Here is a 13,091-nt window from a genome sequence, read left to right on the forward strand (position 1 = left end):
TTAAAATGCTATTCAGAAAAAAACTCAAATCCCAAAAAACCCCCAAAAAAACCCAACCAACCAACAAAAAAAAAAAAAAAAAAAAAAAAACAAAAACAAAAAAAAACCACAAAAAACAAACAAACAAACAAACAAACAAAAAACCCCTAAAAAAACCCACAAAAAACCAAACCAAACAAAAAACAAACAAACAAACAAACAACAAAACCCTCCCGTAATTCTATTTTCTTTCTGTTTGTGGCTGCTGAAAAGGGAGTCTCAGCTACCAATATATTAATTTCCCACAAACTTTTATTAATAGGAGCTTCAAGGTGAAACCTTTGCCTATAATGGGAATTATTTATACCGTAACTTCCTTTTGAGATGCCATTTTTTTAGGATTTTGTGTTCTGCTTGCTGGCCTTGATTACTGTAGAGAGCAGGTTTCTTTGTATCTGCTGCTGAATTTCACTTTGTGGACTTCTGTGGTCTGTGAAAATCAGAATGAGAAAATTATTGCCAAAATGTAGTTTGTCTGAATAGTGTTTAAAATGTTTTAGGATTTTTAAAAAATTCTTCTCTTATACCCACTGATGGATGGATTTTTTCTGTTACAGACAGTGATTGTTCCAAGTAGAAAATAATTTACTAATTTCTAATTAACCCCGGTTAATCAGGCAGGCAGTGGGATCCAGCTGCTCTGTAAGTCCAGATCTCCATAAAATCTGGTTATATTTTCATTTATCTCATTGTGGGAGCAGCTCTGACCTGAAAAGCTGATTTCCTTGTGTGTTTGTGGGTTGGCTGATGAACTTCCCCTCTTCTGAGACCATCCAGCTGGAGAGGCCACCATGGCAGGCTGGTTTTGGGGTGTGAATGAAAAAGAAGAAAGATTTACTCTGCTTTTCTTGGGGGACAATCTGTGTTGTTTCTTCTTGCACTTCCTCAAAACTTCCTCCTAACTTTTATTGCCCCAACCTCCTCCTGAAGGATTTACTCTGTTTTTCTTAGGGGTCAATCTTTGTTGTTTCTTCTTGCACACCTCCTGCCTTTTATCCCCCAAACCTTATCCTGAAGGGATTTACTCTGATTTTCTTGGGGGAAAATCTTGGTTGTTTTTTCTTGCCCACTTCCAGAACCTTCTCCTACCTTTTATCCCCTGAACCATCTCCTGAGGGATTTACTGTTTTTCTTGGGGTACAATCTGTGTTATTTCTTCTTGCACTCCCCCAAAACCTTCTCCCACCTTTTATCACCCAAATCTTCTCCTGAAGGATTTACTTTGCTTTTCTTGGGGGACAACCTGTGTTATTTCTTCTTCCACACCTCTAGAACCTTCTCCTACCCTTTATCCCCCAAACCTCCTCCTGGAGGATTTACTCTGCTTTTTTAGGGGGAAAATCTTGGTTGTTTTTTCTTGCCCACTTCCAGAACCTTCTCCCACCTTTTATCGCCCAAATCTTCTCCTGAAAGATTTGCTCTGCTTTTCTTGGGGTACAATCTGTGTTGTTTCTTCTTGCACTCCCCAAAACCTTCTCCTAAGTTTTATCCCCTGAACGTTCTCCTGAAGGATTTACTCTGTTTTTCTTAGGGGACAATCTGTGTTATTTCTTCTTGCACACCTTTTCCTACCTTTTATCCCTCAAACCTTCTCCTGAAGGCTTGACTCTCTTTTTCTTAGGGGACAATCTGTGCTGTTTCTTCTTGCACACCTCCAAAACCTTCTCCCACCTTTCATCCCCCAAACCTTCTCTCTGGGAGGGTGTCCCATGGGCTGAGCTGTTCCATTTCCAGGGAGGAAATGCAGGTACAACATTCCAAGTGCAGACTTGAGCATCTTCCTGCATGGAATGACAGAATCACTGTGGTTGAAAAAGACCTTTAGGGCCATCAGATCCAGCACTGCCAAGGCCACCCCTAAACCGTGTCCCCTTGTCCCCAAGTGCCACATTCCACATGGTTTTTGAGCACCTAAAGTGCTGCAGCCTTTAGAGCTGGAGCCTGGCTGTGCCTGCAGTGTGGATCTTTGGAATTGGAGCATTTCTTCCCTTTGGATCCCAACCCAAACCACCCACTCGTGTGTTTTCGTGCAGTTTCCTCTCTGTCTGAGCCCATTTCTCAGGGCAGGGATCAGCCTGGTGACCTCCTTGCCCTGCATGACCAGAGAATGGACCCAGAGCCATTCAGATGGGGCTCCAGACTGGAGTTAATCTGTGCTGCCCCACAAATAACTGCATTTACTCACACAGGGGCTTTTTATTTTAATGCCTTCCTCCCCTTTGTCAGAGAGAGGAATTGTAATTAAGATTCCACCCTGTGATGAACTCCCTATATTTAGAGCATTATTGGTGAATCTGTTACCTTTTAAAGGATATCTGGCAGTGGAAAAGTTGCTAATGGTTCATTTTCATTTAAAATTCAGGGCATGATATGTGAGGCTGTGTTTATGAGGAAGGGTACACGGTCCTGTCATTTTTCTGCTCAGTTAAAAGCTCCATAAGTGGCTGGGTAAGCTCCCATCCTGAGGAGAAGAAAGGGCTCATTAAAAAGATTAGCTCATAGAGAACAAATTAAACTTCAGTGCCCTGCATAAAGATTATAATAACTGTAATAATAAATGAATTAATAATGCATTAAAGGAGAATTCCTCCAGTCAGCTCGTCACACGCTTATCCTTGAAAATTGACTGCAGTGAGTTTGTGTCACAGGAGCTTAACGACCTTTACTGATGGATTTGGGGTTTTTTCCACACTCCAAAATCCACTCTAACCCACAGTTCTGTATTTCTGACAGTTGGTTTGCTGGATGGACATGCAGTGAGTTGGGCCATGTGGTGCTGCAAGCTCGGGGGAAGTTCTCATTTTAACCTCAGAATGGGAAAATCCTGAGCACTTGGAAGGGGGAAAATTGACAATCCAGTGCTGGAGGCTGCACAGCTGCACCAGAGCTGAACACCTTGGGCTGATGTGGGATACAAAATTTATATGAAACTGACAAAGAGTAGGTTTAGATCAAATATTTGAAGGAAATACTCCCCTGTGAGGGTGGGGTGGGTGGCACAGGGTGCCCAGAGCAGCCGTGGCTGCCCCTGGATCCCTGGAATATCCAAGGCCAGGTTGGACATTAATCCAAGTTAAAATTAATTCTCTTGAGGGTCTGGTCACTGTAAAACATCTTTTTTGTGAAGAGGTTAAAAAAGATTAAGAAAATGCCAACCTTTTGTGATTTGCAGATCCTTTTCAGGTAGATAATGGACTAATTTACCTTTACAATCCCTTTTTGCAGGCAAGGTAGGAAGAAAGCATCCTGGGGTGGTGGAAGGTGTCCCTGCCATGGCAGGGGTGGAAAAAGATGATTTTTAATGTCCAACTCAAACCAGCTTGGGTTTCTATCTGGAGAGCTTCCATAAATTCAAAGTTTTGTTCCCACTGTTATAAATATGAGATCATCAGGATTTAGGAATTAGTTACCAAATTCAGCACAGAAGTAAGAGGCATCCACAGGGTTTTAGTTGAGGAATTGCAGGTCCTGAGGCATCTCTAGGCAGCAGGAAAGTGAGAGTTTGGGGATTTCTGCAGTCTCCTCTGGGTACGGGCTGAGTTTCTAATGGTTATTACACTGGGGAGAAATTGAATTAAGGGAATTGATTATCCAGACGTGGTAAACCAAAGCTGGTTGTAAAATGCATCTTTAGGCACCTGGGTACCTTTAAAATGAATCCATTTTTCACTCCTGAAACCCAAATCTGCTCCTCTAAACCCAGGCACTGCTGAAGTTGGAGTTTACATGAGCCATGAAGTGGTTGACTTTTAGAATCTTGAAAGAATTGAGGGACCTGGGGAGATTCAAAGAGGAATCTGTGGGTTCCAGAGATTATGGGGAACACTTTCCCTGTTCCTGCAGAATCATGGAATGGTTTGGGTTTGGAGGGACCTCAAAGATCACCTCATTCCAACCCCTGCCGTGGGTAGGGACGTTTTCCACCAGCCCAGGTGGCTCATTTGATGATGATTATGTCACACTGGTGCTTCTGTGTGACCCCAGTTACACCTGCACACAGGTATTTGTGGGTGTTGATTTAACACTCAGCTTTGCCTCTGAAAGGCATGAAAGCAAATTCCTTCTGGGATGCTTTTTTTATTATTATTATTATTTGAAAATAATTGAAAACTCGTCTCTAGTGTTCTGTTGCTTTTATTGGAAAGGAAATTTTAATAAAAAAAATCTCATTCAGCATAAAAAGGGCAACATCAATGGGGTTCTTATCAGTGCTTTGCATCATGTTAATACCAGAGCCAACAAAGAGCTGTGCAGGTATTATACCAGAACAAAGGAAATTATTCCAAGGATTTTATCAGAGGATATTTTGAGTTTGCTTGTCAAGCCGTGCAATATCTCCTCTGCTTTATTTGCTGGCTGCTGTCAGAGCAGCTGAACAGTTGCTGGAGTTTGCACAGGGATTCTTTTCTCTCCCTGCACTGCTTTGCTTTGGCAGATTGTTTGATCCACGCCGGGAAAACAGTGAGATATCAAACAAAAGTGAGGCATTAATACCTGGAATTGTTACAGCTCACAGGAGTGTTGCCTGTGCAAAATTTGAAGTGGTCACTCGGGGTGCTGCAAGCACAGTCCTATTTTATTGCTCTGATTTTTCAGCCTTCTGATGTTTTACATTTTTGTACTGGAGTTCTCACGCGTTGTAACATAAACGAAAAGCCATGTTTTAAAAACTGTGCATTTCTTTTTGGGGGAAGGACAAATTGATGGACTTGTAGTTTGACCAGTGGGGTCAAAGAGGTGTCAACCTCATCCCCCAATCCCTGATTGAACTCCTGTTGTGGTTTGAAAGCAAAACGAGTGAGAGGCTTCAAGTCAGAGATATAATTTAATAAGAAAAAAGGTAAAAAGGTAAAAATAAAATAAAATCAATGCAATAAGACAAAAGAGCACTGACAGAGTCAGAACACACCCTGAGCAGGGTGGGGGGAGCAGTCCAGGTGAGGGGCTCTTCCTGAAACAGTGATCCCACAGAAAGGTCTGGGAGCTCTGCTCCTCTGGGAATCCAGTGGCTCAGGGCTGCTTGTCCTGTCCCAAATCCCAGATTCTCTCCAGGTGGGAATGCTTGGCTCCTCCCCCTGGGCATTGGGAGCATCTCCCAATGGGATGAGGAGTCGTGCAGTGGCTCCTTGATGGCCCATTAAACAGAGAGAGCTCCTGGAGGGAGTTCCCTGTGAGTCCTGGGCAAGGCATTGATGGGCCATGAGCAGAAGAGCCCAAAGGAGGGGCCTGGGAAAACACTGCCCCACCTGGTTCCAACAGCTCATGGGGATGGGGATGGGATAAATACTGTGTGCACATCCTACACCACAACCCAGGACAATTCCACAAACTATAGAAGTTAAAATCCCAAATAAATCTCCTTCTTTTTCGTTCTCACAACCTGACTGGTGAGTGTGTCTCTTTTCATGTCCGTCTGGTGACACTCTTTTTTCAGCCTTCCCAGCAATAAAGACCCAGCAGTGAATTCTGCTGGATTTTGGGGCGTTTTTGGAAAATGAGGGAAGAACAGCTCTGCCTGCTGGGCTGGATCTGCTCCTCCAAACCTCCCTGATTCCCCTCTCAGGGCACCAGAAATCCGGGGTGTTCTTAAATTTCCAGTAATGAGGCGGGGCTCGTTAACACTCCCATCAAATGGCTTTCAGTTGCTATCAGTGTGACTTGGATTTGAATTGATGACCTTGAGATAAAAGGCTTTTTATTCTATTACCCATGTCCTGAGCCATCAAGTCTTTAATATGCCGTGTAAAATCAGTTTTCAGCTGGTATTTCTTTTATATAATATCGTCATTTGTTACTAATGATGTCTGATTTTGGGTGCTACGAGCTATAATTGTGCACAACAGTACTTTTGTTATTCCTATTATTTCAGATTTATCTGCTGTATTACCAGACACTTGTAGACACTGAGAAAATAGATTGGTAATAGGGTGTAATCCAGTTTTGTATAAACGAGTTAATAAAATCACATAAAAACACAAAGTTAAGTTCGGCATCAGCAAAGCTCATCTGTTACTTCAGTAAATTGAAGTATAAAATTCTGCTTTGATGCTGAAACAAGCTTTACTGCAAAGTGCTATATGGAAACAGCAAATGTGTGGAAAATTAAGGAAAAATGAAAAAAAAAAAATGTTATACAAACATCACAATGAAGGAAGTTTATTTTATACCACTCTTTTCCTCCTGAAGGCTTTTCCCCTGAGCATAATATGGAGAAGATCATGTTAAAAACCCAAAGTACACATGAGTGTGAGGAGCTTTTCCTAGTTTGCTTTTATGTTCCTGTGTTTGTTTGGAAGAGATAAAACTGGGAGCACTGGGATGAAGAGGGGAGATGCTTTGGGAACTCTCAGATATGGACAATTTATTGGCTTGAAGGTACCCACCATGGATTTGAAAAGGAAGATATTACAAGACTGGTGCTGCAGCAGTTAAATTGTGCCAAATTAAATGGTTCTGTTCCAGAGAAGATAATAACTACATTTTACGAGACGTTATTTATTAGGTTTTGACACTAAAAAATCAGGAGTAGAATAAAAATCTGACACAAATTTTAGGCTGAGCCCTCCGGAGCCTGGTGCATTGTGGTCGTGCCAAGGTCATTTTAGAATTTAGATTTAGGTAATTTTAGATTTCAGAAGCTCCCAGCAATGGGTCACAGCAGCTTTCTTGGAGATATGCATGAAAATGATGAAGTGTACAGCCCAGACAGCTTTCCATGCTATCTGTCCTCAATTTCCCTCTCAGTGAATTGAGGCAGCCACTCCTGGTGCTCCCAAAGCGCAGCTGATTGGAACGTTCTTAATTAAACCCTGTCATTGCTGCCATGTCCCTTTTCCAGCCTCTCTCTGGATGGAGCCAGCACACATCCTCCTTTCTAGGTCATGTTTTCTGACTCTCACATGGGTAATCACCTCCTGTGTCCCGTGGTGAACATCTGGTAATATTTCCACACACATCACTTGTGTCTGGCAGGAGCCTCTCCTTGCTGACTCATCTTTGGGTTTTATCCTTCCCAACCTCTGTTCCCACTGACTGTCTGAAAAAAACAAACATTTTAAAGCTTGACCTTGGTTATTCCCAAAATTAGTAGGACTTTGGACTAATTTCCCAAAATTAGTAGGACTTTTTAAATTAAATTATCTTTGTTATTTCAGATTGTTTTTCCTCATCAGTGCTGTCCTTCAGGGTCCTGGTGGATCCCTTACACTGGAAATAGGAGGCCAAGTCAAAAACCTGTGCAGCTGTTGGCCCTCAGTTTGGAAGTGGACAGACAAAAAAATAATCTCTCTTTGCTGACTCACCTTTGGGTTTTATCCTTCCCAACCTCTGTTCCCACTGCCTGTCTGAAAAAATAAACATTTTAAAGCTTGCCCTTGGTTATTCCCAAAATTAGTAGGACTTTCAACTAATTCCCAAAATTAGTAGGACTCTTTTTATTAAATTATCTTCGTTATTTCAGATTGTTTTTCCCCATCAGTGTTGTCTTTTAGGGTCCTGGTGGATCCCTTACACTGGAAATAGGAGGCCAAGTCTAAAACCTGTGCAGGTGTGCAGCTGTGGGCCCTCAGTTTGGAAGTGGACAGACAAAAAAATAATCTTTGAGTGCGTTTGTTGTCAGTGTAAACACACAAGTTGTTGAATGGACCTCACTGTGACAAACATATTCTATTTGTCTATTCAAAATGTATCACAACTCATTCCCTCCTGTGATAGGGTAATTATCCTGATAAAAAAAAAAAAAAAAAAGGGAATTGGGTTGACGTGATTAGAACTTCACATCTTGGCAGTTTCTTCTCACTTTATATTCCTGGAGGCACTTTTGATTTAATTGTTCATCCATTTGTTCCTGGGTCTTCCAGTGATCTGAATTGAGGCTGATGGAGACCTTCTTTTTCCTATTTGTAAAAACAACTGCTCTGTTTGACCATCTCTTATTCTCAGTCATTCCCAGAGAGTGCTAAAACCTAATTTCTGGTAGTTTATAGAGAATTTCAGCAGATTCAGAAGCATCTCAAAAGGAATTTAACCCTTGATGACTTACCCAGATGGATCTTACCCACACAACCCTCAGGTTGTGGTCCAAGCTCCAAGTTAAAATTAATTCTCTTGAGGGTCTGGTCACTGAAAAACATCTTTTTGTGAAGAAAGACTTAAAAAAAGGTGTAGAAAATGCCAACCTTTTGTGATTTGCAGATCCTTTTCAGGTAGATAATGGACTCATTTACCTCTACAATCCATTTTTTGCTGGCAAGGTAGGAAGAAAGGGTCTTGTCACCAAAAGTGAAAGGTTCTTTTGTAAGTGACCATCTCTATAATTTTTTTGATTAATCATAGTTAATTCAACTACTGAAGGTTAGAAAAACTCATTAGGATTTATATGAACGACTTCTTATTGCTTAATTAGTCTTCATTAGTTGGATTGGAAGACTTGAAGATCCACATTGCTGCATTACTCACCCAACCCACAATAACCAGGCAGTTTTATTGTTATTTTTACAAGTGCACTGTGCTATGTTTATGTTCTCCTATTGCATTTCCTGCCCTTTTCTGCTGTCCTGGTGTCTGATCCTCACTCAGGTCCAGGTCAACTGTGGTAAATACATGTTAAATATGATAAATGCATTTAAAAATGGAGATAAACCATACATTCTGAGATCCTCTCAAAAAAAATGCAGCCTGTTTTTTTTTTTTTTTTTTTTTTTTTTTTTTGTTTTGTTTTGTTTTGTTTTGTTACGCTTTAATATTTTATTCAAAGTCCTGCCCCTGCAGATTTGGATTGTTAATGTATTTCATTCTGCTGTGAAGGATATTCCTCTTTTCTGCAGTGCCACCTTCCACTTAGGGATTTCTGAGACAGCTGTGATATTAAAGTACCTTCAGTCCTGTGCTTTGGAATAAAGGAAATAATTTAAAAGCAAGAAACAACACAGTAGCCTGCAGAAAATTTGAAATATAAATTCATTTTCTGAAAGTGACTGAGCTACTATTGAATTATTTTTTAGATTCATTATTTGGCAGCACAGCATAAGAAAATGGCAGAGAATGGAAGGTGATTAAAAATGTAAGAGTTAATACCAAAAAGTAGATAAGCAAATGCTGTGTATACAGATTGGCATCCTGTGAAGTAAGGAGGATTACAGAATTAATTATCAATAGCATTTATTTTGGAAGCCAGTTCAGGTAAATGAAACATCCCTAACAAAGTCAGTGGGGAAAACTCAGAAATTTCTGTTAAAGAATAGGAAAAAAACCCAACAAAATTTATATTTTTTTTTTCCTAATCAGTAGGTAAAATTCAAAGTTCATAAAAAATAGGAAGATGATCAACCTAGAAATCAGAATTGCCGTTTTCTCTGAGGTTGTGGTAACCTGAAAGGCCTCAAAAAGCAACAGTGTGCAGATGGGATTCTGTTGGCACTGCCAATATTCCATCTGGAGGCAGCACTGACGGGGGTGGCTGTGCAGGAGCTGCCTGGTTTCCTGACAGTCTCAATCCAGTTCTGATCCCTCCTGGATTCCTGATCCCAATGGGATCCCCTGAGCAGCTGAGGTTTCTCCAGGAAGGAACAACCCAACCAGGCATGTCCAGCCAGGACAGAGGTGGCAGAGGTGACATTGGCCCCAGCCCTGCCCTGCTGTCCCCAGGCAGGTGTTGGGTGTATATCCATATATCTCCTCATCTAGATTATTGTACAGAAAAATATCATCTGCAAACTGGTGATTACTAAAATTCTTTACAAGTAAAGAATCCCATCTAATTTTTTTTGTTTCTTGATTTGGTTTTGCTGGATAGGTAATATTTTACACCAGGTGTAAGGCGGCCAATACAAGAAATTTGGGTACTAATTTTCAATTTTCAAACATAATGTCTGTCCTGCCTGTGACAAGTGCTTGGGGTGATGACAAGGACATGCTGCCACAAGTTGTTGTTAAGTCCTCTCCCCACTCCAGCACTCACTGCTCCTTAGGGATGGATCCCAGCTTTCTGTGCCACACCATGGGCTGAGGAGACTCCCAGGATTACACCCTGCACTGGCAGCAGGAGAACAGGACATCTGAACACACAATCAATATGATTAAGCAGAAGCTGTTTTATTGTTTACATTGAGCTGTAGTTACAGATTCTAATCTGCTTGTTCAGGTGATCGTGCATTATTTGATGGGTTCCTCTGTCTTGTCCACATTGTCCAGCCCACACCTCTGGAAACATGGCTGGTCCCAGGTTATCACTCTATGAGTCTCCTTTATCTGGGTTTTCTATTCTTGCCAGTCAATTTCTCAGGCTCTTCTTTTCTTATTTTTAGTCCTGTTGTTGTCTCAGTAACCCAGATGAGTTCCTGAGAGCTCTGATAACAAAAGCTACAGGTGTTTGGTTAAGGTTTCTCACAGACAGTTTGGCTGGTGCACAGAATGGCCCAAGTTCTGCAGTTATTGCTGTACCTGGAGGAGCAGGAGGCTGGGAAGTCACTGCAGCTCCTGTTTTTACAAAGCTGCTCTCTCCTCACGGAGCCCCTTGCCCCAGTCAGGCCTGACAGAGCTGTGACAAATGACTTGGGGGTTTTCTGCAAATGCTACTGAGCTATTGACACGTTCCCTCCAAACCCTTCCTGTCAGGCCACATCATGAATTGCTGCTGTAGAAGTAATTCCTGAGCAGCTCTGAGATGGATCGCTGTTCAGCGGTACCGACAGCCCGTGGGTTTTAATCTGTTTATTTGGCTGCACTATCTCCTGTGGCTGCCTGGAAATAGGATTTCCAAGCAGGCAGATCTCTCTTGGAGAATTCTCACTTTGCATATTTCCTTGCTACTCCATTTGAAAAAAAAATCAATTTTTTCTTAACGCTTCCATGCCGAGCTTAGCATTTTTTATCCTGCCAAAACCAAAATCATTGGCTGTGTCTGAGTGTGGCAAAGCAGGGCAGTGAGTTATTGCATCTTTTCCCCCTCAGTGTAGTTGTTCCTCTGTCCTTGCACAGGGCTAAGGGTGGGTACAGCACAGGGGCTACTCAGTGCCTGGAATGATTTGGATGGAATTTATTATCATTAGAGGAAGGGCAAAGCCAATTGACACACGAGTTCATTATAAGGGAGTTATTTCCATATGTACATTTAGGAAGAGTCAGCCCTAAGTGCTGTTTCCTCAATAAATTCAAGGATTTGGGTCCTTGAATTAGAGTTAGGCTTGGGTTAGGGTTAGAGTTGGGTTGGAGTTGGGTTAGGGTTTGGGTTAGGGTTGCGTTAGAGTTGGGTTTGGGTTGGGTTTGGGTTTGGGTTAGGGTTGGGTTTGGTTTAGGGTTGGGTTTGGGTTTGGTTTAGGGTTGGGTTAGGGTTGGGTTTGGTTTAGGGTTGGGTTTGGGTTGGGTTTGGGTTTGGGTTTGGGTTAGGGTTGGGTTTGGGTTGGGTTTGGTTTAGGGTTGGGTTTGGGTTGGGTTTGGGTTTGGGTTAGGGTTGGGTTTGGTTTAGGGTTGGGTTTGGGTTGGGTTGGGTTAGGTTAGGGTTAGGTTAGGGTTGGGTTAGGGTTGGGTTAGGGTTAGGTTTAGGATTTGGGTTGGGTTAACGTTTGGCTTAGGGTTGGGTTAGGGCCATTATCTCTCTCCCAGATTGAACACCCACAGTTTTCCAAAGGCTTTTCCCTGGAATCTGCTGCCTGGCAGGCAGACACCTGAGAGATGCTTCCAGAGGAATCCTGGGTGGATCCCTGCCTGGGCTGGGGTCTGGAGCTGTGCTGGCTGTAGGACAGGGGCTGCTGTAAACTGTGAGGGCATCAGGATGGGTCCAGGATGGATTTTTCCCTGAGAAGACGCTGCTGAGGAATAACCACGAGCCTTTCTGGCAGTCAGGAGCTGCCCACGAGGTCTCTGTGGCCACAGCACAAGTCGTGTCTCGGGGCCAGGGGTGAGGGGACACCCACTAACGAGGGACTGAGCCGGGAGACAAAGGGACACTGTCTGTGCCCGTCATCCCTCATTTGGGAATTAATGAACGGGACACCCGGGCTATGAAACCTCTTCCACTGGGCCAGGAGAGCTCCATACCGAGTTCTTGCTGCTTAATGATTTCATTTTGGGTTTGAGGGACTCTTTGTTGCTGTGCAGTGGTTCTGGGCAAACTGGTTTTTGAGGGAGGGATTGATATTTTCAAGGATGCTTCATGCCTGTGTTAGAGAAATGCTTATTTTTCTGAATTCTCTCATGAAATCCTGCAGATTAATGATGCAAAAAAAGGCTTTTTTGATCATCTGTTGAGCTGCTGTGCCTGTCCCCACAGGGTGGTAGTTTTCATTAACCAACTCGGGTTTACACTTCTACAATGCAGATTTATGTTAAAAAGTTCATACCAACCCTAGAGCACAAAACAACAGGGAAAGCAATTCTCTGCAGGTAATTAAAAAAAAATTCGAGCCTTTCTGACAAAACAAGATATTTTGTGAATTTAAAAGGATGTCTTGGTTTCCTCCTGCCTAACATCCCCAGTCCCTGCTCAGGAGATACTCCTGGGTTACTCACAGCCCTCCTGAGCTGCCAGAAAATTCTCTGAGATTTGCCAGTCAGCTGCTCTCAAACTGAATTTGCAATGTCTTTTTTTTTTCCTCAGTGGAAGCACTGCCTGGAGTTTCTTTTCTTTTGCAGCTCCCCTGCTTGGCAGTGATGGAGGGGGTTGGATACTGGGACAGGCTGCACAAGTGTGAGGAGCCTCACTTCCTCAGCAAGCTGTCCCAGAAAAGAGCATTTCTTTTTTTTTTTTCCCTTTTGCCTAGGAAAAAACCCAAAAATAAACCTCCCAAAAAATGCAAAAAGAAAACCCTCATAACCCCAAAAATTAATAATAAACCAACCAAACAAACAAAAAAAATCCAAAAAAACCCACAAAAAACCCCCCAAAAAACCCAAACTAAAGTAAACCAACCAAACAAAAAAATCCCAAAAATGCAAAACAAACAAACGAACAAACAAAACCCCCCTAAAAAAACCCAAAAACTCAACCAATCAAAAACCACAGTTCTCATGACTCCAGTCCATTTCCACATTATAACCTTTATCCCCCCAGTCAA

The 13,091-nt window shown here is 42.3% G+C and overlaps 1 protein-coding gene across 1 annotated transcript in view; it reads left to right on the forward strand.

Annotated features, from left to right (window-relative positions):
- CHL1 (cell adhesion molecule L1 like) overlaps positions 1-13,091 on the forward strand; it is a 140,004-nt gene that overhangs the window by 36,054 nt on the left and 90,859 nt on the right. The window lies entirely within an intron of this gene.

The sequence above is a fragment of the Zosterops lateralis genome (assembly GCF_965231275.1).
Source record: "Zosterops lateralis genome assembly, chromosome: 11".
NCBI classification, from domain to species: Eukaryota; Metazoa; Chordata; class Aves; order Passeriformes; family Zosteropidae; genus Zosterops; species Zosterops lateralis.